General features: G+C 42.0%; 1 protein-coding gene and 1 long non-coding RNA gene across 9 annotated transcripts in view; one reads left to right on the top strand and one right to left on the bottom strand.

The window, feature by feature from the left end:
• Window positions 1-27,926, bottom strand: part of slco4a1 (solute carrier organic anion transporter family, member 4A1) — a 294,821-nt gene that overhangs the window by 229,040 nt on the left and 37,855 nt on the right. For 5 of the 8 annotated variants that reach the window (XM_063041238.1, XM_063041237.1, XM_063041246.1 and 2 more), the window contains exon 1: window positions 9,438-9,728. The exons of the other annotated variants lie outside the window; for them this stretch is intronic. The gene's annotated coding sequence lies outside the window, so the exon portion shown is untranslated. Of the gene's footprint in view, window positions 1-9,437; window positions 9,729-27,926 lie in introns of those variants that run through there. 8 annotated transcript variants of the gene reach the window in all.
• LOC134342743 (uncharacterized) lies at window positions 8,785-27,847 on the top strand. The gene is made up of 3 exons (XR_010017087.1): window positions 8,785-8,863; window positions 9,358-9,423; window positions 27,660-27,847. It is a non-coding gene; the product is annotated as an uncharacterized LOC134342743 (long non-coding RNA).

Below are 27,926 nucleotides of genomic sequence, written 5' to 3'. Positions count from 1 at the left end.
CAGTTCATACCCAAATGCAGCAGGACCTGGACAATATCCAGGTGTAGGCGAACAAGTAACATTCAAACCAAGCAAGTTCCAGGCAATAACCATCTCCAACAAGAGAGTCTCTAACCATTGACATTCATTGGTATCACCATCACTGATTCCCCTACTATCAACATCCTGGGGGGTTACAATTAATGAGAAACTGAACTAGTTTAGCCATAGAGCAAGTCAAAGGCTAGGAATCCTGCCTCGTGTAACTCACCTCCTGATTCCCCAAAGCCTGTCCACCATCTACAAGGCTCAGGTCAGGAGTGTAATGGAATACCCGCCACTCACCTGGATAAGTGCAGCTCCATCAACACTGAAGAAGCTTGACACCACCCAGTACAAGGCAGCCCACTTGATTGGTACCCCTTCCACAAGCATCCAATCCCTCCACCTTCAACGAACAGTTGCAGCAGCGTGTACTATCTACAAGATGCACTGCAACAACACACCAAAGTTCCTAAGGCAGCACCTTCTGTACCCACGACCACTACCATCTTGAAGGACAAGAACAGCAGATACCTGGAACACCACCACTTGGAAATCCCCCTCCAAGTCACTCACCATCCTGATTTGGAAACATATCGCTGTTCTTTCATTGTCGCTGGGTCAAAATCATGGAATTCCCTCTCTAACAGCACTGTGGGTGTACCTACACCTCAGGGACTGCAGCAGTTCAAGATGGCAGCTCATCACTACCTTCTCTGGGGCAGCTAGGGATGGACAATAAATACTGGCTTAGTTGGCGATGCCCACATCCCATAAATGAATAAATAAAACAAAGGAGATTTGGTGTATGTTGTATACTTGGATTTTCAAAAGACATTTGACAAGGTGTCACACGAGTCTACTTAACGAGCCCATGGTATTACAGGAAAGATTGTAGTATGGATAAAGCAGTGGTTGATTGGCAGGAGACAGAGTGGGAATAAAGAGCCTTTTCTGGTTGGCTGGCAGTGGCGAGTGGTGTTCCAAAGGACCAATTTGACTTGTATGTCAATGATTTGGATGATTGAATTGATGGTTTGGTTGCAAGATTTGCAGATGATATGAAGATCAGTGGAGAGGCAGGTAGTTTTGAGGATGTAGAGAGGCTACAGAAGGACTTTGACTGATTAGGAGAATGGGAAAAAATGGCACATGGAATACAATGTCCGGAAGTTTATCGTCATTCACTTTGGTAGAACAAATGAAAGGGTTGACTATTTTCTAAATGGAGAGAAAATTTTAAAAAAACTAAGGTGCAAAGGGACTTGGGAGTCCTTGTGCAGGGTTCCCGATAGTTTAATTTGCAGGTTGCATTTGCGGTGAGGAAGGCAAATGTGATGTTAGCATTCATTTCACATGATCTTGAATTTAAAAAGATGTAATATTGAGACTTTATAAATCACTGGTGATGCCTCACTCGGAGTATTCTGAGCAGTTTGGGGCCCTTTATCTTAGAAAGGATATACTGAAATTGGAGAGGGTTCAAAGGAGTTTCACAAAAATGATTCCAGGATTAAATGGCTTGTCATATAAAAAAACATATGATGGCTCTGAGCCTGTATTTACTAGAATTCAGAAGAATGAGGGGTGACCTCCTTGACACCTATCGAATGGTGAAAGACCTTATAGAGTGGATGTTTCCTTTGGTGAGACAGTCTAAGACCAGAGGACACCACCTCAGTATAGAGGAGTGTCCGTGTAGAACTGAGGTGAAGTGGAATTTCTTTAGCCAGAGAATGATGAATCTGTGGAATTCTTTGCCGCAGGCAGCTGTGGAGGCCAAGTCTTCATGTACATTTCAGGCAGAAGTTGATAGATTCTTGATTGGTCAGGGTATGAAGAGACATGGGGAGAAGGCCAGAGATTGAGGCTGAGAGGAAAAATTGGATCAGCCATGATGAAATGGCAGTAGACTCAATGGGACAAATGGCCTAATTCTGCTCCTATATCTTGTGGTCTAAAACTTGTGGTAACATAATTAAAGTCCTGAACAGCTAACACTCATGCTTGTTGATCTGTTCCAGCTTCTGTGTTATCAATACATTGATTTTCAAATGTTAAAACTATCATACTTTAATAGGTTAATTTGTATCATTCATACATTACGTGCTGTTTTGTATGACATGGGCGACCATGGTCTTTCCATGACCTTTCCAAGACTATGATTGTTCTTGGCAAACTCTTTGGTAGAAGTGGCTTGCAATTGCTGCCTTCTGGGCAGTGTCTTTACAAGACGGATGACCCCAGCCATTATCACTACTCTTCAGAGATTGCCTGCCTGGCGTCAGTGGTCACATAACCAGGAATTGTGATATGCACCAGCTGCTCATACGGCCATCCACCACCTGCTCCCTTTGTTTCACGTGACCCTGATCGGGGGTTGGGGACGAAGCAGGTGCTACACCTTGCCCAAGGGTGACCTGCTGGCTAGGGTAAGGAAGAAGCAATTTACACCTCCTTTGATAGAGAAATACCACCTGCCCTGCCAACCATAGTGATATAATGCTGCTTTTCAGAGATTTTTAAAATCAACAAAATGAATGCTTTACCTCCAATGTTACTCCTTCCATTAATTTCTCCCAACTGTACACCAAGACAACATTGCACAGGGAATGATCCCATTAGCCACATAATCCAAAGCAGAAAACAAACAATTCTCCCAAGCAACTCATGACAAGCAGCACCCAGACATTTGATGCATCCCGTTCCTGGGGAAAAATGACATTCCTAGCACTAAAAAAATTGAAAATCCAAGACTATTTATGCAATGTATGGAGACTAAACTTGCCACATTATGTTAGGGCTTCTTCATTCCAACATCAGCAAACTTTAACATTATGGTATGTCTTAATTGCCACTGTTCAACCAGATACTAAAAATTTACTTTTCCAAGAAAATCCTTTCTAAAAAAATCCATGTGATTTTCTGACTGTACCTTATTTGATATTATGGTCTGAATTTTGTGGTAGCAATGAAGGAAGTTCCATACATTAATAGTTATCTAAATGCTTCCATTGACATTTGTGTGGACCTGCTCAGTTTCAGAAACTGCTCCAACATGCAACACTCTGAATGTCTGCTAGGCTCAGCCAACTGACTGAAAAATCCTCCAAGACATACATGCCGCACTAAGCAAGATAGGACAGCATTACAGGTAGGAGGAGAACAGGGACATAGTTACAAAGAAAGAGGGGAAAGGAGTAAAGGAGGGATTAGGAAAAAGACTAAAGAGTGAGGAGAAAAAGATCGATAGATGCAAGAAATATGGACTGAAAAATAAATTTCCAACAGCAGTATTGAAGAATAAGACTCTGAACTTCCAGAACAAAAGGGGCTGACCTGATGGGTAGAATATTTCCAATTTTGTTTATACAGTGTATTTTATGGTCAAGGAGGTAATTATCTAAACTGATTAATAACATTATTCTGAGGTAACTGTAACCATTGCCCAAATTTACATGCCTTTCAAGTTGGAGTCTCGCAATGAGGTGCAGTCAACTGAGGACATAAGGTTCACAGCTTCAGGTTTCCCCATTTAACTGTGCATGTGTGAATTCAGAAGTTGCAGTCTGGTTTGTTCTGCTATAAGATTGAGTGCCAAGAGCCTCACAATGCAAGTCTGGGTCTGAATCAACAGTTCTGAAGTGATATGTGTCATTCCAAGATAACATGGAAGTGGACAATTATGCCTGCTATGAATCAGGTTGGTGAATGCATTACTGTAGATTGCATTGAAGGATAAACTGTTTAACTATTCTTATTCCCTTGCATTTCTTCCAAATTGCTTGTTTTGGAAGAAGTCATTATAATTTCCTTCAGGAATTTGTTTTCCCTATTCTTCCAACAGAAGAATGTTGGAAATAAACTAACATCATTGCAAATGACTATTAGCTGGTCTACTCTCTGCTCTATATCCAATTCATTTGCAGACACACAACTGTCAATAGAGACTCCATTGGTCCAACAGTTAATTTCTGGTTCTGGCAAGAAATTAACCAATCTTCAACCCAATTGGTAATAAAATACAGTTTCTTATACAGGCCCCACCTCATCTGTACCTCTTTGAAATAATTCTAATTACACAAATTCTGGCTCAAAATCCCCAGATGAAGTCTGTAGACAAGTGTAATGACAGCTGGTGTCATTCAATCACCAAAAGAAATAAAATGCAGCTGAATAGCTAGGGACTATGTGACTGTCTCCAGTGGATTGGAAAGCCAGTGACAAAGAACCAATGTCTCATAACAAATACAGCATTCAACTATTTCCCGAGCTCAGAAACCTGAATGGTGATCTGTGAATCATATATTTAGATTGTGCGTTGGAAGCATTCCTCCCTCCTATAATATTTCCTGTCTAATAAAAGTAGGAAGGAAAGCCACTTTCTTCAAACTTTATTCCTGATGAATTACGTGCCTTTATTTGAAATCATTTTGAAACTTGCCACTGAGTATTAGTAATTAACTGTATCAGACTGAAAAAACAGTTGGTGCTTATACAGCAAAATTGTTGCCAAAACATGATGCCCGAGGTTCTGTTGTACATTAAATAAAAATGAGTTGCAAAGCCTTTGAACTGTCAATACACTTTATACAAGAAAAGCCAAGAATGAGCTAATAATATGCAAATTCTTAAACGTTTTTGGGAAAGTTCGAAGAACAAGTGCAATTTTTGTGCTCAACATTGTATTTGAAAATCTGCTGTTAGTTTACTGAAGTTACGTTTTTAAACTCTATATTGCCTTTGAATAATCTTGTTTTCTGAGGATTTGAGCCACTATTTTGAAAACCTTTTAAATGACTTAAAGTGAACAGGGGAGGCACAAGAGACTGCTGAAATCTGGAACAACAATAATTGAGACAAACAGTGGTTCAAGTGACGTCTGTAGGAGGAAAGGAGTCGCCAACATTTTGGGTCAAAATCATCAAGGAATGCCACCATCCAGGCCATGCTGTCTTATTGCTACTGCCATAGAGAAGAAAATACATGCACCTTAGATCCCATACCACCAGGTTCTGGAACAGTTACTACCCTTCAATCATCAGGCTCCTGAACTAGCCTTCACTCACATTATCGCTGAACTAATTCCACAACCTATGGAATCATTTTCATGGACTCAAACTTAGTATTTGTACAGTTTGTCTTCTTTTGCACTTTTGTTTGTGCATCGCATTTCCATGATTCTATCGTACTTCGAAACCCCACATCAGAATTGATTCCCTTCCTCCTGCTGACGTTGCTTGACCTGCTAAGTTCTAGATGTCAGTTGCTTCTGATGAACAAAACTTTGCACACGGAAAGCGGAATGGAAGGGAAAGGAAAGACCTTTAATTACTGATTGGTGGTGGGAAATAAAGTCAGGAATAATCCTGGGGAGAGTGGCCCAATGGCACTTGATATGAACAAACCAAACCTGTTGTTGAATGGCTTTACCTGTTGCACACCATATAGTCTGCACTACCTGGAATGAGGGAAAATGATGGTGAGAGTCCCACTGAGGGCAGCAACCAGGATGGGAGAGTTAGTATTGTTGGGAGCAAGAGCATTAGCAGCAGAAGAGAAGTTAAGTTAATCTGAGGGTGCATTTGTGAATCCGGCAAAAGGGAGAGTGAAGTCTAAGAGTAGTATCTAAGCACATCCTACGTGATAGGGAATGAGGAAGATCGTTTGCCCAAGAACATGTTCGGAAGTAAAGAGAAAGAACTTTGAAGACAAAAGATCAGCAAACACTGAAGAGCATGGCGATTGAAAGGAGGTAGATTCACAGCACCAGAACCTTTAGGTTGGACCCATTTAAAGGGGAGAAGGTAGTTTAGAAGGTTTGTAATAATGAGGCCATAAAACAATACGTGGACTCCAAGGCACCTTAATGGGAACAGGAGGAGAGGCCAAAGAGTGATATTGCCACATTTATGTTGCTAAAACTTTGGGCAGAACAGCTGGTATAAGGCAGTCTCAGGTAAAAAGCTCCACATAAAGCTTCACAAAGCACAAGTCACAGTGCAAAGCAAACGCACATACTTAATGAGAATTCCACCAGGTACTGTATCTCCACTTTACTGGAAATTTCCTCAATATTGTGATTTATACTCTACATGCAACATCTTTTTTGTCTTTAGTAACATTAAAATTAAAGGCATCCGTTAGTCTTGCAAGACCATGGATCTGCGCCTGGAAAGTCTTCGCTCTCCAGGGCGCAGGCCTGGGCAAAGTTGTATGGAAGACCAGCGGTTGCCCATGCTACAAGTCTCCCTTCTCCATGACACCAATGTTGTCCAAGGGAAGGGCATTAGGACCCATACAGCTTGGTACCAGTGTCATCGCAGAGCAATGTGTGATTAAGTGCCTTGCTCAAGGACACAACACATTGCCTCGGCTGGGGCTCGAACTCACGACCTTCAGGTCGCTAGTCCAATGCCTTAACCACTTGGCCACACCAACAAAGGCAACAACATATTCTCATTTAACTTCTTGCAGAAGTCATCTTTACTTCCCCTTTATGCGTTTGTGAACAATCATCCAAATAAAAATAAGTCTTTTGCATTCAACTTCCAGTAAAAACACATTGGAAGGTAGAAACTTGAACTGCTCCATTTAAAATTACAAGAAAATGACATTATTTTGGTAGAGAAAGTGCTCACGCGTGACTAAATATATAGGACATAAAAACATAACAGTATCGGAAATAGAAGTGGAATAAAAATCTTCTCCTACAAGACACAAGACCATAAGACATAGGAGCAGACTGAGGACACTCAGCCCTTCGAGTCTGCTCCACTATTCCATCATGGCTGACCTTCCATCCCAGTACCATTATCCTGCCCGGTCCTGCCATAAACAAAAATCCCCCGTCTCTGATTTTGCATAAAATCAATGGCTCAGTCCTCACAACCCTTGGGGCAGAAAATTCCAAGGATTCACCAAGCATCAGGTGAAGAAACCTCTCCTTATTTCAGCCCTTATTTTGAGACCATGACACCTAGGACTCCTCAGCAAGAGAAATGGCTTAGTTCTGTTTTGGCTTGTCAAGCCCTATAAATACTTTTAAAAGGTTAAGAAGGAAAGAATGATGTACTGGAATGATGGGAGCAAATGAAGATGCACTATATTGGTTGGTGGAATTGGGGCTGGGTTGTCCAATGTGAACAGATAAAGCAAATGACAAATACAAAATAATCTGTAGATGCTGAAAATCCAGAATAACACACTCAAAATGCTGGAGGAACTCAGCAGACCAGGCAACACCCGGTAATGAAGGGTCTCAGTCTGAAACATCGAGTCTTTATTCCTCTCCATGGATACCGCCTGACCTGCTGAATTCCTCCAGCACATTGTGTGTATCACTCAGAGGTAAAGCTCACTGGGCCTATGTTCTTAAATTTTAAATGACAGGATGTCTTTCAAAGAGTCAAAAGGCTCCGGAACAGGATTTTGACTTTGATATGAAAAAATAAATGCAGACATAATACTTTCTCTGGCTTCCAGGTCTAGTATATGGAGTCATCTTTTCAAGAGAGACAGATGGCCATTCAAGGCAAACTCATGATGCATGTTCTTCACCAAAGAGTAGTGAATTTGAATCATAGGTGTACAGCACGGAAGTGGGCCCTTTATCTTGCCACGTTCATCCCAGCATTTTACCTATCTATATGAATCCCACCTGTCTCTGCAAGGCCCTTACCGTTTGAAGCCTTGCCTGTCTAAATGCCTCCTAAACATAGTAATTGTATCTAAAAGCACATTCTATATATCAACCAAATATATTGAACCGACAGAGACCATCAGTTTCCCAGGGTAGAAATGTCTAATAGCAGAGAGCACCCATTGAAGGTGAGAGGGGGTAGGTTCAAGGGGGATGCGAGAGGCAATTTTTTTTTTAAACTCAGTGAGTCACGGATGCCTGGAATACGCTGGCTGCTATGGTGTGAGAGGCAAATACATTAGAAACTTTCAGGAAACGTTTGGCTAGGCACATGGATGCAAGGAAGATGGAGGGATATGGACATGGTGTAGGGAGGAGGGATGAGTGGGTGTTTTTTAATTTGTTTTTTAGCTGGCTCAGCAGGATATTGTGGGCTAAGTGACCTGTTCCTGTGCTGTACTATTCTATGTTCTAACCACTCTCTGGGTAAAATAAAAATAAATGCCTGCTTAAATCTGCTACCCCTCACTTTAATTCTCTACCCACTTGTTTTTGATGTTCTTACCAGACCAATAAACGTTTTACATCTCTGCCCCTCATGATCATGTATACTATTAATCACCGTCAGCCTCCATCACTCCAGGCAGGCATACCCAGTTTATCTAATCTCTTTCCATAATTGAAGCCTTCCTATCCAATCTGGTTAATGTCCTCTACATTCTTTCCAGTGCAATCACATCCTTTGGAGTTTGTTACCCAGGAAACCATTGGAAGCTCAGTGGCTGAATATATCCAACAGACAGATCTGTAGACTTTTTTTGGATACTGTGGAAACCCGGGTTAGCTAGGAAAGTGGTGCAAGATATTGTTGAATGACACACGACCGATGGCTGAATAACGAACACCACCCCACCCCCTTCATGTTCTCATGTTAGAACTCACCTAAGGAAAAATCCTGGTTGAATAATGGGGGTAAGTCAAATAAAAGTAATTTCAGAATACATATTTCGTCTTTAAAAAACTCAGAAACCAGCTAAATGAACTTTGTACGAGCAATGACGTCAACTGTAATGACGCAAAACTGTCCAGGAAATTAGTGTGCATTGACTGCCGGCCAGAGATATACGAAGACGCGTGACCAGTGTGGTATTTCTCTTTGTATCAGGAGCAGGAAGGCAACACCTTAAAGCAGCAGATGAGGTTTATTTACAAGATATTACCAGAACCTTGCGTTTGAATAAGTGCCAAGCACCTGTTAAACCATGTAAAACGAAGGCAGCAGAAATGACCTGTAGTAACCTCTGCAAATGGTGTTTGTTAAAGAAGCATATTACTTCCAGATCGCGGTTTTTTCAATTTGTATTACTTTGCATTAGGTGTTATTTTAAAGAGTAATGTATTAAAACCAGCATTCTAACAGCCTAAACCTTCCTAAATATTATAATCTATCAGTTCACCCTTTAGTCCACGTAACAAAATATACTGATGTCGCTGTAACACTACTATAATACTACTATGTCGCTATAACATGAATTCACATTATTATTTAAATTACAAGCATTGGCGACACAGTGAGCTTGAATAATTCAGCCAAAAATACGCACAAAGACTCATATAAGCCCGCGTAAATCTAACCGCATGTTGCGAATTGAAGTGCATGATTATGAAATAAATTGGCCGAATTTCCACCACAGGTGATTTGTGTTCAGGGTCAATGAAGAGGAGAGAGTATAGCTGGATGAATGCCGCAAGCGAGAAAGGTAAAGAGACTCACATGCAATACTGTCGGTTCAGTGACGGCTCTCTGTCCGTGTTCATGCCCCATTCAAGAAGCACGGCGACAATCAAACCTTGGAAACGATGATTGCCAACCAGACTAGCCAATGAAAAGACTAATTTTATGGAGCTATAGAATACGAACCAATTAGGTGCAAGTCGATGAATAACATGTCCACTGAAGGTGCAGCCTACTCATCTGAAATAAGAATACAGACGAGTAATCTTCCATGCGGTGCAAATAAAATCAAATGTTATTTTTTTTTCTTCTTTTCTAGTAAGGGTTGTATAACGGTGGTTGTTTAAGAGGAAAGTATTTGTAAAATCAAGAAATTCATAATGAATTGAACTATTAATCTACAATGAATTACTTCGCTGTTGAAATACTTTCCTGAAATCTCACGGCATGTTATTTTATATGTGAGCATGGGCGTTTAGAGAATGTGAAAAATTGTTCATTGTGCTTGCTCCGGCATTTTATAAGATAATATCTGATCTTTGTTAACCTCGGTGAACTAACCCACTTTCCTGATTTACTTAATGCCTAATTTCTGTTAATGTCTGACCTGAATATTCTCAGAAACTGAGCCTCTTAAGTATAGAACTTCAAAGATTCAATATCGTCTGACTGAAAATTTTTCACCTTCGTCCTGAAAGACTAATCCTTTGCTTTGAGGCTGTCCCCTGGTCCTTGTCCAGAGTTAATTTGGCACTTACACTTCAGACCCCTTAATAACTTTGTATTTGTTAAAGGCATCACGTCTCATTCTTGCTGGACGTTATATGCCTATTCTGCATAGCCGTTCTTCATAGGACATACGACGATGCATTTCACTGTATGTTGCATTGTACACGTGACAAGTAAATCCGAATCTTGAACATATCTGCTGTCCAGGAATTAATGTGGCAAATCATTAGTACACTTGCTCTAAATCCTTCTTTGGGTGAGAGGGCCTGACCTTTACACAGACCTTTCCACATAGGGTCTCAACTGGACAGGATCTCAGCAGGAAATATCGAATGTTTATTGCTCTCCACAGATGCTGCTGAGCTCCTCCAGCACTTGTGCGTGTTACAAAAAATGAATCTGAATCAGGTTTATTATCACCAGGATGTGTCATGAAATTTGTTAACTTAGCAACAGCAGTTCAATGCAATACATAATATGGAGGAGGAAAAAAATCAATCAACTACAGTGTCTGTATATATATATATATATAGAATAGATTAAAAATTGTGCAAAAACAAAAATAATGTATATTTAAAAAGTGAAGTAGTGTTCATAGGTTCCGAAGTCCATTTAGGAATCGGATGGCAGAGAGGAAGAAGCTGTTCCTGAATCGCTGAGTCTGTGCCATCCATTTTCAACCCATGAAGTAATTCTCGGTCCACCCCAGTAGGTTCGGTCCTGAAAGCTGTGCTGTAGTTTTGTCAGTTTCTTGGCATTGGTAATCTGCTGTCTCTTTCAGCTCTGTGTGTGTCTATGGTGACTGATGAGGTCAGAGTGAATAATGGGACCCACAGACCTGGGAGTGAGTGGGTCAGGAGATGCTTGATGAAGTGGGGTAGGTAGAGAGTGTATGTGGACGAAAGACAGCAGCACCTCTCAAACTACCCACCTGTCCACCCAACACGATGCTATGGCAAAATGAAGGGAAATTCCTCTAACTCCTTTCTTAAAGACAGTCACAGTGATAGCAGCTCTGAAATCCCCTAGCATTCATTCTGTTTTCAAACATGGGTGATGAGCTAATTAATCTGTAACTTGTTAGCTTCTAGCTGTCATATTTAAGAACTTCAGTGGGATTACTGTCTGCTCCACTTCCTCATCCAAGTTATTTATGAAAATTACAAAGAGCAGAGGTTCCCAAAACAGACCACTGTGGAAAACCATTAGTCACTGACCTCCAGGCAGGTTACTCTCCATGTACTACCACCTTCTGCCTCATGTGAGCTAGCCAATTCCAAATCCACACTGCAACGTTTCCATGAATCCCATGCCTCATGACTTTATACCAGTGTGAATTTCTTAGAGGACCTCATTCTCTCTAGACCAGCATGAATCACTGCGCTAGACCTATAGAAATTCATTAGATCAGTCAGTTTTGAATGTATTCTTCCATTAAGCAATTTCATGTTCCTGGATGTCAAGATCTCTGAGGACCTAATCTGGATGCAACAATGAAGAAGGCAAGATGCAGCTATATTCCATTAGGAGTTTGAGGAGATGTGGTTTGTCAACTAAAACACTTGAAAACTTCTACAAATGTACCATATAGAGCATTCTGACTGGCTGTATCTCTGTCTGGTATGGGGGGTGGGGGGGGGCTACATCGAAAAAGTTCCAGAAACTTGTAAAATTCATCAGCTCCATCATGGGTACCAGCCTCCATACTATCTAAGACATCTTCAAGGAGAGGTGCCTTAGGAATGCAGTGTCCATCATTAGGAATCCCCACCACCCATGACATGCCCTCTTCACACTGTTACTGTCAGGAAGGAGGTACAGAAGCCTGAAGGCACACAATCAGTGATTCAGGTACAGCTTCTTCCCCTCTGCCATCCGATTTCCAAATGGAGATTGAACCCATGAACACTGCCTCACTATTTTTTTATTTTTGTTTTTTGTTCTACTTATTAACTATTTAATATATATATATACTTAATGTAACTCAGTTTGTCTTCTATATTTATTTATCATGTATTTCATTGTAATGCTGTTGTAAAGTTAACAAATTTCATGATATATGCTGGTGATATTAAACCTGCTTCTGATTCTGATTCTGATAAAGTGCTTTTTTTCATAAATTATCTTCCATTTCCATTTTCCATTTTACATGTTTAATTTCCTGTCTCCATTTGTAAGTACTCATAATGACTCAAGCTGTTATTTTACATATTGTTTAACATATTGTTCATCTTTTTCAATCTGTTTTTATATTTCTCACTACCTCATTCTGTTCTTGCATTATACTTCCTCTTTCTTGATCAAGACCTTGAACTTGCAATGATACTTTATTAAACAAAGTAACATACAACTTTTAGAATTTTTAGCTTGCAGTATTAAAATAGACATAGCTATTAAAAAGCTATAGTTCTGAAATTCCTGCAGAAAAAAAATTACATTGTGAGCCTGAAACTCTGTAACACCAGATCCCCATGTTTTCATTAACATAATTGTTTTTATAATGTAAATTTGTAGGATGTGAATATTCTCAGAACACAGCTACCTCTTTATAGCAGAACTGCCTATATGGGCTACTGCACTACAGTGGGCTGCATTTTGTTGGATGTTTCAAGTTTATGTATTTCCGGAGCAAGATATTAATCTAAACAAATGGAGATCATAACACTTGTGCCTTGTCGATGGTAGGAAGAACTTAGTAAGTCAGATGATGCAACGTAGAAGGCAGGATTCTCCGTCATGGATTCGTAGCCATGGTATTTGTAAAGCTTATCCAGTTATGTTTCAAATCAATGGGAAATTTCAGGGTTTGATGATGGTGATTATCCAACATATGTCATGAAATTTGTTGTTTTGTGGAGGCAATACCGTGCAGTAGAGTACATAAAAAGTTACAACAAGAAAATGAATAAACAAATAAATAGTGCAAAAATTAAAAGGAGCAAAATAGTGAGGTCCATGGAGCTTTCGGACATCTGAAGGTGGAGGGGAAGGATCTGTTCCTAAAGCATCGAGTGTGCATCTTCAGGCTCCTGTACCTCTTCCCCAATGGTAGTAATGAGAAGAGGGCGTGTCTTGGAGAGGGGTGGATGCCATCCTTGAAGAGGCCCTCGATGGTGAGGTGGCTGAAGCCCATCATGGAGATGGTTGAGTCTACAACCCTGTGCAGCTTTTTCTGATCCTGTGACTTGGTAATGCAACTACCAACTCTCCACTGAATGTGTGTAGAAATTCACCAGAGATGGTACTGTCATTGAATACTGTACTAGAACAATAAGAAGGACACATGCACATGAGACACAAGAGACTGCAGATGCCAAAATCTGACTGTAGGTGAGGAACTCAGCGGTCAAGCAGCATCTATTGAGACAAAGGGACTACACCCGAACTGAGTGTATAGAGGGAGATAGCAATACAATGAGTGAGGGCTACGAGCTGGAAGGTGGCATGGGGGATGATCAGTAGAGATGGGTGAGGGTTTGGAGAGCTTGGAGACAGTAGATGGTGGATGATTGATGGAAACAAGTAAGGAAGAAAGAACAGGCAAGTGATGGGGGGAGAGAAATGAGAAGATAGAGAGGTTCGAAGTTGTTGTGGAGCCATGTCAGGGAGATGGAACCAGATGAAAAGGAGATCGAAAGGTTAAGCCAAGGGAGAAGAAAACAATGATTATAAGTATGAGAAATTCTACAGAAGCTGGAAATAACAAAAATGACACACACAAAATGCTGGAGGAACTCAGCAGGTCAAGAGACATCTAGGGAAATGAATAAACAGTCAAAGTTTCAGGCTAAGACCCTTCTTCAGGACTGAGAAGGAAGGGGGAAGTTGCCAGAATAAAAAGGTGGGAGGAGGATGGCTGGAAGGTGATAGGTGAAGCAAGATTGTGGGATAGATCAAGGGATGGAGAAGAAAGAATGTGATAAGAGAGGAGAAAGGACCACAGGAACAAAGGAAGAAGGAGGGGACCCAGGGAGAAATAATTGACAGATGGGATAAATGAGGTCAAAGGCTAGAGTGGGGCACAGAAGAGGGGAGGGTGAGAATATTTTTTACCGGAATGAGAAATCAATATTCATGCCATCAGGTGGGAGACTACTCAGCCGGAATATAAGGTGTTGCTCCTCCATCCTGGGGGTGGCCTCATCTTGGCACCAGAGGAGGCCATAGACTGACATTTCGGAGCGGGAATGGGAATTGGAAGTAAAAAGTTTGGCCACCGAGAAATTGATAAGTAACACATAGGGATGGGAGTGAGAGCACAGAAAAGGTGAACAAAGAGAAAAAGAATGTAGGTGGATTGATGGGAAGGAATATTGGAGGTATGGGTGAACTAAAAATGGACATCTTAATGTTCATACTGTTGGGTTGCAGGCTACCCAAGAGGAATATGAGGTGTTGCTCTTGTAGTTTGCTTTTGGCCTCACTATGGCGGTGCAGTAGGCCTAGAACACTAGATTGGTATGGGAACAGAAAGGGGAATTGAAATTACAGAGAAATCCTTTTGCCTTATTTAATTAGTTCACGTAACCCATATCTTCTGATGTCCACTCTTTGACCAGCACATTCGTAATTGTTTATTTCTTGATCTGATGATTTTAGGCCTACCTCCACCTATGACTGAGACATTTTGTTTTTACAGTGTGCCACAATCCCGAGAAAGAAGGAATAAAGTGACCAAAACAACTGCAGTGATCCATAAAGAATATCAAGCAGTGGTAAATCAAGGCAATTGCTGTATTGTCTAGAAGACGTTCTGCCACTCATCCGAGAGGCTTTTTCAGTTCTGATCCATGATGGGTAGTTTTCTGGCTTATAAACTCTTGTGAGTTGTTTAAAGGTATAGCAATCATATGAAGGCCGTTAAGAGATGTAGGAGTATTGAGAGGGTCGTTAGACTTATCTTTGCATGAATGGAGGTGTGAACTGTTGTGGAAACATCAGGGTAGAGGTGTTAGGACTGCCTTGCAAGCAGCTGATACTGTTCAGGGACGGACTTTCCAGTTTGACAAGGATCAAAACCACTTGTCTTTACTGTCCAAAATGTGCACATTGTTATCATCAAAGGAGTGTTCCTTGTCCTTTAGGTGTAGACATATAGCCGGGTCTTGATCTGAGGTGTTAGTCCTTTTTTGTTGGGTCATCTGTGGTTGTTTTGTCTTGCCAAAATACAGATCTGTGCAGTTCTCATTGCATTGAATAGCATATACAACATTGGTCTATTGATGTTAGAGTGTGGAATCCTTGGGTAGGGCAAGTTTCTGTCTGAGTGTGTTTGTAGGTTTGAAAAACACAGAGATTTGGTATTTGTTGAAAACCCTTCAGAGTGTCTCTGAAACTCCAGCTATGTTTTTCCATCTGCTTTGCTTCTTAGCTCTGCCTGTTGGGCTGATGCCCCTGCTGGTTTTTGTTGCTGTCTTGATGAAGGCCCAGTCAGGGTAGCCACAAGCTTTCAAGACTTCTCTCAAACACTTGTGCTCCTTGTCCTTAGCTGTAATATTCGCGGGCACATTTTCGGTGTGACGATGTAGTGTTCTGACAACTCCAAACTTATGTTCGAATGGGTGATGAGAGTCAAACTATAGGTAGTGATTGCGTGGGTTGGTTTCCGGTAAAGTTCAATATCTAAACACAAAATAATCTGCAGATGCTGGGGTCAAAGCAACACGCACAACACGCTGGAGGAGCTCAGCAGGTAGGGCAGCATCCGTGGAAACGAACAGTCAACTTTTCGGCCTGAGGCCCTTCGTCAGGACTGAAGAGGGAGGGGGGAGTGGCCCTATAAAGAAGGTAGGGGGAGGGTGGGAAGGAGAAGGCAGGTAGGTGCCAGGTGAAAAACCATTAAGGGGAAAGATGAAGGGGTGGGGGAGGGGATAGGCAGGAAAGGTGAAAAAGGAATAGGGGAAGTTACCACCCACTCCAACTCTGCTTCACATTCCCATTCGGATATGTCCATACATGGCCTCCTCTACTGCCATGATGAGACCAAACTCAGGTTGGAGGAGCAATGCCTCATATACCATCTGGGTAGTCTCCAGCCCCTTGGTATGAACATAGAATTCCCCAACTTCCGGTAATTCCCTCCCCCCATCCGAGTTTCACTCTGCCCCCTACCCCAGCTGCCTATCACCTCCCTCTTGGTTCTGTCTCCTTCTACCACCCATTGTGCTTTCCCCTATTCCTTCTTCACCTTTCCTGCCTATTCCCTCCCTGATTCCCCTCCCCCACCCCTTGATCTTTCCTCTTACTGTTTCTTCACCTGGCACCTACCAGACTTCTCCTTCCCACCCTTCCCCCACCTTCTTTATAGGGCCCCTGCCCCCTCCCTCTTCAGTCCTGACGAAGGGTCTCGGCCCGAAATGTTGACTATTCGTTTCCACGGATGCTGCCCTACCTGCTGAGTTCATCCAAAGTTCAATATCTAGATGTCCATTTTCTTCGGTAAGTACTGCACAGTCTAAAAAGGCCAGTCTGCTGTTTTTGATGTCTTCTCATGTAAATTTGATGGTATTATCCACCCACCAAGAACACTCATCATAACAAGAAATAAGCAATTACTAATGTGCCAGTTAAACAGTGGACATCAGACAATGTGGGTTACATGAATGAATTAGATAATGATGTTACCACCCACCTTGGATCAGAACTGAAGAAGCGTCTCAGATGAGTGACGGAACGCTGTCTAGACAACACAGCAATTCCAGTTGCCTTGACTGCCTGATATACAATGATCTGGATGATTGAGAACCTTCAAAGACATGATTCATAAATAAAATTCACGAGCATATAGTCAAGGCAGTTAGGCGTAGACAATAAATTCAGCCACATCAGTGTTATCTGCACATGGAAAATGGATATTAATAACAGGTGGCCCATCTAGAAATATGTCTTGCAGATGTATTCTTGAATTATTTTTACCATAATCAGTGTCATTATGTGCCTTGTTGTATGATGTAGGTAATCATGGTCTCATGACTGATTGTTCTTGGCAAATTTTTCTACAGAAGAAATTTGTCATTGCCTCCTTCTGGGCAGTTCTTTACTAGATGGGTGACTTCAGCAGATTTCAATGCTCTTCAGAGATTATCTGCCCGGAGTCAGTGGTCACATCAGCAGGACTTGTGACATGCACCAGCTGCTCCCTGGCTTCATGTGACCCTGATCAGAGGACTAAGCAGGTGCTACACTTTGCTCATGGGTGACCTGCAGCTACTGGAGGGAAGGGGCACTTTTCATCTCTTTTGGTAGAGATGTATCTCTACCCTACCACCTTATCACCATTTTAGGTACAGTACAGGACATCTTAAGGAGGAGTTTCAAATGATAATGTATTTGGGTCTTTAATATTTCTCTTTCTCAGGCATGTTGAAAGTATCTGGTCGCATTGCATTATCCTATACTGCCCATTATTGCACTCTTTGGTGAATGGTGCAAAGCAAATCAGATATGGTCAAATACAAACAAATCATACAAAACATGCAAATGAATGCAAACATGTTAGAGAAAACAACAAATATTAAAACCAGTGCTGAAAATTCAAGCAGGAGTTTATTATTTATGAAAGGAAATGAACTAATTCAATTCCTAGAGCTGATAACATCAAAGGACATAGAAGATCCGGTGCATCGCACCTCCCCCACCCACCTGGCATTGCCTATCACCTCCTACTACTCTTTTGCCCACCTTCTTATACTGGCGTCTTTCCTTTTCCTTTACAATTCTGATGAAGGGTCTAGGATCGAAATATTGACTGTTTATATTCATTCCCAGAGGTGCTGCCTGACCTGATGAATTCCTCCAGAGTTTTGTGCAAGTTGCACATACATGCAGAATGTAATTCTTAATGTTTCAACATCGAACATCCTGGCAGATGTCACATTTAATTTTCCCATGTACAAAACATGACTTCATTGTCGAATTTATTTATGGGAAGAACTAGTGCACAACTAGGGTAGAGTGGTAGGTGCATTTAGTCCTAGGTATTGAACTTGTTTTAAGGGATGTGAAAGAGAAGCAACTAATGTCAGCCCCGGTTACCTTGATGAAAACCTTCACCGCACGTGGTTATAAAAAGCCATGGATGATAACAGAGGTGCATTCACTACTGAAGGCCCATGACACAGCCTACAGATCGGGGGACAGGAGTGGGCTTCTCGCTCAGCCAGGTCTGCGATTTCACTAGGGATCAGGAAAGCGAAAAGGGCCTACGCAGGCAAAATACATGGACACTTCTGTGACACAGGTGACACCAGACGGATGTGGCAGGGAATTAAAGCTCTGACAGACTACAAGATCAGCAGAAAACTGATGACAGCGACACCTCTCTACCAGACAGGCTTAACAATTTCTTTGCCCGCTTCGAAGCATCAAACACTACAGCAAGAGGGAGAGCCAGTCCCTTTTTACCATCTGACCAGCCAGCTCCAATCACTGATCTAGAGCAAATACGGAGGACCCTTGCCAGGGTTAACCCACGAAAAGCAGGAGATCCCGACAACATCCCTGGACATGTGCCCAAGGAATGTGCTGATTTATTAGCAGATGTCCTGACAGACATTTTCAACATCTCCCTCAGTCAAGCTATTGTCCCCAGATGCTTCAAAACCTCCACAATCATCCCTGTAGCAAAGAAATCAGTTGTAGCCTGTCTGAATGATTACCGTCCCATTACCCTGACCCCGAGAGTGATGAAATGTTTTGAACGGCTTGTCAAGCCTCATATCACAGCCAGCCTCCCCTCATCGCTGGATCCTCTGCAGTTTGCTTATCGTCCAAATCACTCTACGGAGGACACAATATCCACCACACTGCACACAGTTCTCTCTCACTTGGACAACAAAGACACTTATGCCAGAATCCTGTACACTGATTTCAGTTCAGCATTCAATACCATCATCCCACAGAGACTAGTGGAGAAACTGTCGCTGCTTGGCCTTAGCATTGCCATGCGTCGCTGGACTCTGGATTTCTTGACAGAGAGACCACGTCCGTGTTGGCAGGGACATCTCTGACTCCATCACACTGAGCACTGGATCCCCACAAGGCTGTGTGCTTAGCCCATTGCTGTTTACATTGCTAACACATGACTGTGCAGCCAGATTCAAGGAGAACCTGATCATTAAATTTGCAGACGATACCACAGTGGTGGGGCTCATCAGCAAAAATGATGAAACTATGTACAGGGAGGAGGTCAAACACCTAGAGAGCTGGTGCAGGGATAACAACTTGATGCTTAATGTCACCAAAACCAAGGAGATGATTGTCGATTTCAGATGGTCTCAGCCTGAGCACACACCCCTCAGCATCAGCGGCTCCACAGTGGAGAGAGTGGAAAACCAAGTTCCTTGAGGTGCAGATCTCGAACAATCTCACCTGGTCCAGGAACACCACTGGGATCGTGAAATGAGCCCAGCAGAGATTGCACTTTCTGAGGAAGCTTAAACAAGAGAAGGTTATTGGGGTCTCCCTACCTTCTGTCCAAGACCTCTTTCAGAGTCGATGCCTCCAGAAGACATGGTACATCATTAAAGACCCCTCACACCTTCTCCATGAACTGTTTGTTCTTCTGCCATCAGGCAAACGTTACAGGAGCATCAAAACTAAAACCACAAGGCTACTAAACAGCTTCCTCCCACAGGCATTCAGACTGCTAAATAGCTGCTCCACCTGACTCTGCTTTGGACACTTTTAACTTGCACTGGACACTTATAACTGATTTAACTGACATGTGGCTGTTGTGTTTTACTACTTATTATTATGTTTATTATTTAGTGTTGCATTTGTTATGTTATGATTGCACTGCCCCTGAGGAACACTGTCTCATTCTGCCCTGCAGAGCTGATGGATGGTTAGAATGACAATAAAGTTTTTTGAATCTTGAATCTTGAATCTTGAAGGTAATGGTGAGCCCATCTTCTGAACTGCCACCATGTGAATGGTGATGGTTCTGCCAGACAGCTGAGAGTGTCATAGTCATACAGCACAGAAACTGTTCACAGTGTCCATGGTGACCATCAAGTATCTTTCTATATTCATTTCATTTACCAGTATTCATTCTGTTGCCTTCTGTGCCTTTTCGACTAAAGTGCTAAACAAGATACTTCTTAAATGCTGTGAAAGTACTACTTTCCTTGCTAGTTGACAGGGGATTCTAGGATTTGGATCCAGGGCAGCAAAGGAACTATTTTTTTATGCAACACACACATGCTGGAGGAAATCAGTAGGTCAGGCAGCATTGTGGAAAAGAGTACTTTTTTTTAATGTCAGCACAGTTTAAGATCTGAAGATTTTGGAAATGATGGTGTACCGAAGTGTCTGTGACCTTTGCCCTGCCAGGAATTTAGTGTCTGAAGTAAACCCAAGGAGTTCCATCATATGGATGGCAGTCACAACTTGGTGATGATGGGACCAGTTACTGAAGATTTTGGGATGGATTTCAACCAAACCAACGCTTTATAGAGTGTAAAACAGGGGTTCCCAAAATGGGTCCATCGACCCCTTGATTAATGGTCCATGGCATAAAAGATGTTGGGAATCCCTGGTGTAAAAGAATTGATGGAATTGGACTCATCTAGTTAAGTGGAAAGTATTCAGAAATACTCCCTGATTTCAGTTTGGTGATCAGGAGAATGAGACCCTTATCTCAGATGGCCATGGATCTGACTTGCTTGAACATACACAATATTTGTGCACCTGGTTCTATAGGTTCAAGAACAATTCTTGGGATGTTGATGGAGGAGGAAATATTTTTTGCAGAGGTCTGAGATCAGTCTTTATAAATGGCAATTGCTGAACTAAAGCTAACCTTAGTTTTGAGAACAGACCGCATCAGGAAACTGTTAACAACTGCCTCTAGAACATTGGTTCTTATCAGAGCTCTCAAAATGGTGAAATGAATGTTAGGAGAACACCTAGGAGCTCCTGCGTGAGGATCTGTGTATTCGTGGAGGAAAATACACAGTTGACTTCTTGAGTCAAGACTCTTCATCTGGTCTCTTAAGGTTCAGGAACCTAAGTAAACCTAAGAATGTTAGGTTCTATGATATTGTGGCAGAGATAGATCATCCACTCTAGCTGGAGATAGTTGTGAGTGCTTCAGCCTTATGAACGGGAGAATGTTCTTGGAATTTCCTCCATGTATCAGTTCATTAATTGTTCCTCATTAGTCAGGACAGCACGTGACAGGGTTGAAGATGTTGCATTTGATCCAGCTGTTTTTGCTAACAAGTAGTTATATTGTTTAGCTTCATCACTGTGCCACCATTGTTAAGGGAAAGTGAGGAGTATGCCTCTCCATAATGTTTCAGGTCGTGGTATACAGCTCCACTCTGCCTGATAACCCAGTGTGTGTCACAACTTCACAACTTCCAGCTGCCAGAATTTTCATATATGATAAACATATGTAACTCAAAGAAAGAAAGAAAGGAAGAAAGAAAGAATTGTCAGGATGGGACTTCATCTCCAAAAACTCTACAGCACTGAGAGTGATGAGAATGAGTTCAAGAAGAGCTTTCCATCATATTAGTTTACACATTTCCTTACTCTCTGTCTTTGATGCTGCCTGTCCTACTGAAAATTTCCACCTGTTTTAGTCTTAGATTTCTATGCACAGTGGTACTTTATATATAAATACCCAGTGACTAATCAGGAGTGAGTGAGTTTGTGCCTCGTTATATATTACTGAATGGCAAAGTGGTGGATGCCAACAGCAGTGGTGAAGACACTGACTTGGGGTGAGTGGTCGTACAGTATATTCCTTTAGATAGTATTTGAATATGCAAACAGAACCAACTTGTTGGATTGCCGGATTTGCATGAGTACTCCTAACCATGTTGCAGAATGGATGCCATTAATATTGATCCCTTTCGATGATAAGAAAGCGATTGTTGGGGGAAATTATCCAGCTTCTCAGGTTTTGGCATTCTGTTTTGGGAGAAACCATGAGGGGGTAGTCTATTCCAACCCAACTAACCTCCTAGTATGATTGCAGCTTTAAGGAACTTAAGTCTTAGTAACCCCCAGTGGAGTAAGCACTTTAAGGAATGGTATTTCCCAATGTATGATTTGTTTAATTCAAAGGTCCCAACTCTGAAAGTGAATCCCACTTGATAGAGAAGGGAAAGGATTATTTTTGCGGGTGGTATGATGCACATAGGTCAAACCCATCAGTGGAATACAGCAAGTATAAGAAGGAACAGTATCCTAGGATGACTGTCTGCAGTGAATGGCACTGTGAAGGCAGCCACTCCCTGGACATTGAATGGCACTTACTGATTATGCAGCTCCCGGACCTATCCGTGGCTCCCTACGGGGTGGTATGGGTGCTGCTGTCTGGTATATGTAGCAACGTACATATACACCTCAGTACCCTGGATGAGCACCTTACCCATGCTGGTCATTGTGGGAAGAGGGCTATCACAGAGGAAGAAAGGTTTTGGATGATAGCCTTTTCCAGTATGACATGGCCAGACTGCCCCATGAAATTGATACAGGTGGCCTTAGATTACCTGCCCGCAAAGAAACATGGTACTTATGCCGTTATTAGCCAAGAATGCTGCACCTACATTCCTGATGAGTTGAAGATCACCACGCAGCTAGCTAACCATGTCTGACAGTCAGTGGATAAGATTAAATGGGGGACCAGCTCCGTAGCTATTATACTCTGAGAGGAGGCTGGTGGACTACTGTAGTACTCTGTGGTGGTGGGGACTATTGGGCTTACAGTACTGGGTATTGTACTTTTTGTGTTTTATGTGTAGTTTAGTGGAACGTTTGCAGGGGTCATACCAGTCTGAGGACTAGATTGACATGGTGTCAAGACTTTCGGGGGGGGGCGAGGTTGGGGGGGTTTGTAATGTGAAGGGTTAGCTTATTTGCTGGGTTGAAAGCTGCTTCCAGCACACTGATTGTTAATTGGGCAGTTTGAGGGATGCAGCAACTTTTTCCCATTGGTTGCCTTGAGCACCAGAGTCCAATTCTGAACACCTTAGGGGTATAAGACTCGCTGGCTTTCCGTTGTCTCCAGAGGCTCATCTTTACACTGAGGTTATGATCAATGCTGAAGGACCATTGGGAAAGTATGCTGCAGTTATAGGAGGGCCCATACACATACTTAACTAGGTATCTGTTTGACTGTTTAATTTTGTAGATGCGTAACTTGGGGAGATTTAATGAAATAACTGTTAACTTTGAAGTGTTACTGAATGTTTCATGTCATTCTTTTTGTAACATGGTGGCTTAGATGTTTGGCTGGATATTTAACTGTTTGTCCGTAAATAAATGTGCTTATTTGTGATTAGTATCTTCTGTCTCACTTATCAACCCCATGAATCTGCTTCATCATAACAGATACTGCATCAGATGTTCTATATGATCTGTTCTGAGCCCAGCATAGATGCAATCACAAGGAAGGCACAGCAGTAACATTATTTTCTCAGAAGATTAAGGACTTTGACAAATGTACTGTTGAAAGTATCTTGGCTGGTTACATCATTACCCGATACGAAAATTCAAGTGCAAAGGTATGTAAGAGGCTGCCAAGAGGAGTGGACACAGCAGACTATATCATAGGCACATCCCTCTTCACCATCTACATGAGGTGTTGCCTCAAGAGGCAACATTTATTATCAAAGATCTTCACCATCCAGGTCATGCCATCTTCTTGCAACCACCATTAGGCAGGACGCATAGAAACTAGCTTCAAACATAATTTCTTCCCTTCACACTTTGGTTCTGGAACCAACCTGCATAGATCTAATCACTACCTCTGTACAGCAACATAATGACTACTTTGATCACTTGGCACTAAAATGGACTCTTTTGTACTGAGCTCTTCAGGCCTGTGCAGGGCATCAGAGAACATTGAGTTCCAATGTTTTTAGGGCACATGAATTGGTTAATAGTTGTTTAATGCGAATCATTAATAGTTTGGAGTTCCTTGTGTTTTTTTTCCTCTTGTGAGTTGCTCTTTGTAATGTGGTCTCCTGGTGCCTTCTGTTTAAACTTGTTAAGTTTATTTTGATAGGGTCGAAGATTCCATGTTACTTGTGTTATCTAAGTGGGCACCTGATTAGTGCTAATCGTGGCGTCCTAGTTTTGAGAATGTTCCTTTTCCCGGTGTCACTCAGCTGAGCCACCGATGTGTTAGAATACTTATAAATAAACTCAGGTTGTCTTCTCTACATTGGAGTTTGTCTTTCCTCTGCACTTGGGTTCCAATGTTGCCAGTGCACATCATGATACTCTTTGTTCTGATTGTGTTCTTTCATGTAAAAATTGTGTATCAATGCTGCTTAGATGATGCTATTGTCCTGTGATGCTGCTACAAGGAGATGTTTAATGGTACCCGTACATACATGTATTTGTAATATGACAATGAACTCAACTATGAGTCTGCCTACTCAACTTTGACTTTTATTATTTGCCATCCTTTTGAGAAATTTACAGCAAATTGGATTACAATGCACCTCACAAAGAATGGCACTCAGACACAAGACAAAACAAATATACATTAATGATTTAAGTAATTGCATAGGCAGTGGCATATGGGAAAGGCAGATTGAATTTTCATGGGTAGAATTTCTCCTAGGGTTTCTGTCAGTTTTCAAGTAGCTTATGCCACACCTTGATTGCAATTACCCAAAGACAATTCAGTTGCTGCATCATTATCATCGGGAGCACTGACAGTCAGACTGGAATGAAAAGCGTGTCGGAGAATTGCCAGTTCAATGATAGGCTTAATGTTGCACTGAGAGATCAGTTAGTTGTGGAATCTTTCAAGAAAGCATTCAAAAATGACTCCTAACTGAAGCACACTTTACACTTAATTGAGCAGTTGAAATTGCAGTATCAATGGAAACAGCAACCAGAGAAGCAACTGAGTTGCCATCAGGAATGAAAGTGAGCGTGAACAAAATTGTAATGTCTAAACAGTAGGTTGCCTGGCCAAACAAATTGTGTTGCTGTTGTGACAATGGCTCACATACAACGGACAATTCAGGTTTAAAGGCAAAACTTGCAGAAAATTCAACAAAGTACAAAAGAGCATGTCAGGCAGACAAAAATATATGGTTTGCACAGGGAAGAGAAAAAATAAAAAGGCAAGTGCAATTTCAAAAAGAGCACTGATCTGCATGCTGTTGATGAATTATCTGATAATGATGAGAGTGACACAGGACTAGGTAGCCTTGAGATTTAAAGGTGTGAAGACTAACAAGAAATAAGCTATTTGGCTTACAGCAGAAGTGAACAGCAAATTAATTAAAATGAAATTGAATGCTGCTCGATTCTCTTAGTTATTTCACAAAATTAGTTTGAATGGCATTTCAAAGATATTGGACTGAAGCCTGCAGATATCTAGCTAAGAACATTTACTGGAGAAGAGATAACTCCTGTGGATATGACATTCGTAACAGCAAAAGACAACAACCAGCAAGCCACGTAGGGCTTGTATGTGGTAAAAATAGGAGGGTCAGCATTGTGGGACCATGAGTGGCTAAGTCAACTACAACTTGTTTGGAGATCTGTCCACCATTTGCATGTCACGTTCCCTGTAATAGAATCGACTTAAAGCAAGTTAAGAAATGTACTGGATGATGCCTCAGCAGTGTTGAAGTATGGCCCTGGAAAACTGAAACATATCAAGGGTAAAATAGTGTTAAATGAAAATGCCATACCCAAGTTTTGTAAAGCCTATCCAGTTCCATATACCATCTGTGATAAAGTAGCCAGTGAGCTAGATCACATGGAGCCTGAAGAGTTATTTCTACGGCTGAGTGGAGCTCATGATACCAGTAGCCAAGAAGAATGGGTCTGTTAAGTTCGGTGATTTTAATGGGGGTAGGGGAGTGAGAGAGGGAGAGAGAGTGGCGTATGGAGAGGGAAGGAGTGAGGAAGAGAGAGAGAGAGGAAGGGAGAGAGGAAGAGACAGGAAGAAGGAGATCATGTCACCACGTGAAATGTGCATACCTTGCTTAAAGTAAAAACAAAGTTAGACTCGCAATCCCAGCTCCCTTCTTTTCCTTTCAATTAGTTTAATGTTTTGATGTTTTGGAGTTACAAAACATAACATGATCTGATCTATCATTATAAATCCTAGCATCCGATGCAGTCTGTTGAACACTGGCCTGAGTATACCTCGCAGTACAGTGCATGGGATTTTATTGTCTCAAATTCAACAGCAGTGTGAGCAATAGCAGGATAACCACAAGTATTTGTCATTTGTGCAATGTAACGAAGGCCATAAAATGATGCCTAGCATCACTCCAATCATGAAGCTTCCCAAGCCATTCTCAAAGCTTCTCTAAAGCCCAATTTACATGAAGCTGTTACTGTTAAGTTTCTTGGTCAGTGCCAAAAAAGACTTAGCATGCACCAAGGGAACAATTTTTCCAACCAAAGATATGTATTGAAAATTCTTTGGTGATTATTGTTGGACTGGGAATATCTGGGAGTAGACGCTGGGTCCATTTCCAGATATGTTAAGTTTACATATCATCTTGAGTGAACAGTTTTGCACGTACAGCTGCACTTTTACCATTGGTCTCACTGGGATGTTTGATAATATCAGCCTTCAGAGGGAACTTTACCTGAGGTATCTTATCAAAGTTGACACCATCTACCAGAATGAAACATGAACAGCAATAATAAGCAGCTGCTTAACAAGTGGCTCCCAGAACTTGTTTACAAGCTGAAGAAATAGTCAATGTTCATGTGATCAATGTGACAGATTTGTCATCTTGTTTGCGGTATTTGGCAGGGTGTGTTCAGATGCTGACTGGGATCCTAGCATGGGTGAGTCCAGAGTTTGAGGTCTAGTGTTCAGTGATCAGCAGCTCCTTCAAAGTTCAAAGTACATTTATTATCTGAGGATGTGTGCTTGCTAGAACCTTGAGATTCGTCTCTTAACACTCAGCCACAAAACAAAGTAAACCAATAGGACCCATTAAAACAAAAGAAGACTCAAATACCCAAGGTTCGATAGAGAGAAAAAAAATTGTGCAAGCAACAAAAGCAAACAAACAGCATTCAGAACTGAAGTTCCTGACGCGAGTCACAGACACGAAGCCAGACATCACTGCAGCCGATTCCAAAGCCCATTGGTTGCAGGCCACATCCTCAGCTCATCGCAGAGACGAGTAAACCTTGTGGAGCGGCCTGTCCTTTGCCTCCAGCCCCGACACCCTGACCTTTTCAATCTGGCCCAATGCTCAAATCACCCAAACCACAGAGTATTCCTTGCTCTCAGACCCAGGTTCAGCCTCAACTCTGCTTCACCTCGGTTCTGCCGCATCGGTGCGTTGGCTCATTCCCCGCTCTTGGGTCTGGGCCAGGCCACTTCTGTTCGGTCTGTGCACACCACGCTGTCCTGAACCTTCAAGGCTCCAGTTCACATGGCAAAAATGCCAGGTCGTACAGGAGTTTCAAAAACGCAACTCTGACAAGGAAGTTACAGGCTATTGTTGGCAGTGATTGTTTTCCAGAAAAAGTGTGATTAATTGAGTATTTACTTGTTTTCTTTGTTTTATTTTCCACCAGAAAGTAGTTGCTGGGTTTCACCAGCACCATCTTAATCAGAGGATCAAGGCTCAAAGGTTGAATCGGAAGTCCTGAAGTCGAGGCCCATTGGCTGGAGCCCTGCGTATACAAGTATCTGCAAGTCCACCGGGGAAGTCGAAGCCCAATGTCTGTGAGCCCAAGTCCAAGTACGAGTCAGCTGAAGGTCGATCAAGGTGGCCTGTCCCAGAGGTTAGGGGACTGTGTATGTACATGTTTGGGAGGGAGGAACTGGGCTTGCTTTGCTGT

Source organism: Mobula hypostoma, chromosome 2 (genome assembly GCF_963921235.1).
Source record: "Mobula hypostoma chromosome 2, sMobHyp1.1, whole genome shotgun sequence".
Lineage (NCBI taxonomy): Eukaryota > Metazoa > Chordata > Chondrichthyes > Myliobatiformes > Myliobatidae > Mobula > Mobula hypostoma.
This window is presented reverse-complemented; position numbering and strand designations above follow the sequence as displayed.